A 2644-nucleotide genomic window follows, 5' to 3' on the forward strand; every position below is an offset into this window, starting at 1 on the left:
CAATTAAAATTGGTATTGGTATTCCAATACCAAAAAGTTAAAAGAGTTAAACACGTGTGAGTCTTTCAGGGAAAAGCCAGGCGGAGGCTCGATCCTCCATCTGGTGGGAGCGAAACTCTCGTCGGATTTTTATTGTACTCGCCTTGTTGCAGGTGCGGGGGGGTCTAGTCAACGCACCCAGATCAGCTACTGCACTGCCCACGAGCGGTCTCTGTCCTTGGCCGTTATGACATCTATTCTTTAAACTGAATATTACTTCTGTTTCCAGCGCTCCCTCAAGATCGTTGTCCTCGCTAAACATTCTGGGAGAGAAGTAGTTTATTTTCGAACAGACTCTCTGTGTCTTACTGAGTTCTACCTAGTGATCATGTCTATTAAGTCTATTTAGCATCTGATCTTCTCCCTCTTTACAAACGTTTATAGCCTCGCATTTGGGGGGGATAAAGTTCAACTACCATCTGTTTGATCATTAAAATATTCCGTTTAGGTCGTAAGTATATTTGTGTTTTTCTCTATTTAACTCATTAGCTCTACATTATCCACAAACTGGAATGAGTTGGATTTTACCTGGTGGTGCATATTATTGCACCACCAGGAACAGAACCAGCATAAGCAATGAACATTGCTGAACACCTCTCATTATGCTCCTTCATCCGGCTGCCTCTTACCAGAACATTGCTTTCTACTTCCTTGTCCTCGGATATTCCTGGATCCTAAGAAGTACATTTTTTAGTTATAACCTTGAATGTTTTCAACTTTCTGGACTAGTCTCTAGTGAAGAACAGTTTCAAATACATTATTATGGCCCACATATATGCAGTGAATCTATTTCTTTCTTTAGCATTTATCTCTGTTATCAATTCACAGAATGTTAACAGATTTGTGAGGGAGAATTTATCTTCCTTATATCACTCATCCATCACTGTTTTACCTCTGGCAAGACAGTGATGGACTGAGTTGTGATAAAAGTGTTTCTGCTTTTTCGGATCACCTTCCCTGGGTGGGAAACGGCCGATGCGTTAGAAAAAATACCTTTGATGGGCGTCGTTTAACAACCACAGTGTTACGCTGGGAGTGGGTAAGCTGTAAGACAGTGTTACACTGAGAAGGGGTAGGCTGGAAGACACAGTGTTACACTGGGAGGGGGTAGGCTGGAAGACAGCGTTATACTGAGAGGGGGTAGGCTGGAAGACAGTGTTACACTGAGAGGGGGTACTCTGGAAGACAGTGTTACACTGAGAGGGGGTAGGCTGGAAGACACAGTGTCACACTGGGAGGGGGTAGGCTGGAAGACAGTGTTACACTGAGAAGGGGTAGGCTGGAAGACAGTGTTACACTGAGAGGGGGTAGGCTGGAAGAGAGTGTTACACTGAGAGAGGGTAGGCTGGAAGACAGTGTTACACTGAGAGGGGGTAGGCTGGAAGACAGTGTTACACTGAGAGGGGGTAGGCTGGAAGACACAGTGTTACACTGGGAGGGGGTAGGCTGGAAGACAGTGTTACACTGAGAGGGGGTAGGCTAGAAGACACAGAGTTACACTGGGAGGGGGTAGGCTGGAAGACACAGTGTTACACAGGGAAGGAATAGGATGGAAGACACAGTGTTACACTGGGAGGGAGTAGGCTGGAAGACACAGTGTTACACTGGGAGGGAGTAGAATGGAAAACACAGTGTTACACAGGGAGGGAGTAGGATGGAAGACACAGTGTTACACTGGGAGGGAGTAGGCTGGAAGACACAGTGTTACACTGGGAGGGGGTAGGCTGGAAGACACAGTGTTACACAGGGAAGGAATAGGATGGAAGACACAGTGTTACACTGGGAGGGATTAGGCTGGAAGACACAGTGTTACACAGGGAGGGAGTAGGCTGGAAGACAGTGTTACACTGGGAGGGGGTAGGCTGGAAGACACAGTGTTACACTGGGAGGGGGTAGGCTGGAAGACACAGTGTTACACTGGGAGGGGGCAGGCTGGAAGACACAGTGTTACACTGGTCAGGGAGTAGGATGGAAGACACAGTGTTACACTGGGACGGAGTAGGATGGAAGACACAGTGTTACACTGGGAGGGGGTAGGCTGGAAGACACAGTGTTACACTGGGAAGGGGTAGGCTGGAGGACACAGTGTTACACTGGGAGGGAGTAGGATGGAAGGCACAGTGTTACACTGGGAGGGATTAGGATGGAAGACACAGTGTTACACTAGGAGGGGGTAGGCTGGAAGACACAGTGTTACACTAGGAGGGATTAGGCTGGAAGACACAGTGTTACACAGGGAGGGAGTAGGCTGGAAGACAGTGTTACACTGGGAGGGGGTAGGCTGGAAGACACAGTGTTACACTAGGAGGGGGTAGGCTTCAAGACACAGTGTTACACTGGGAGGGGGTAGGCTGGAAGACACAGTGTTACACTGGGAGGGGGTAGGCTGGAAGACACAGTGTTACACTGGGAGGGGGTAGGCTGGAAGACACAGTGTTACACTGGGAGGGGGTAGGCTGGAAGACACAGTGTTACACTGGGAGGGGGTAGGCTGGAAGACGCAGTGTTACACTGGGAGGGGGTAGGCTGGAAGGCAGGTTAATTACCTTTGCCCGACACAGTATAAGGCTGACACAGTCTTATGAGAGCATTACGCTAAGTGGCC

This window comes from Cherax quadricarinatus, chromosome 6 (assembly GCF_038502225.1).
Source record: "Cherax quadricarinatus isolate ZL_2023a chromosome 6, ASM3850222v1, whole genome shotgun sequence".
Taxonomy (NCBI): Eukaryota; Metazoa; Arthropoda; class Malacostraca; order Decapoda; family Parastacidae; genus Cherax; species Cherax quadricarinatus.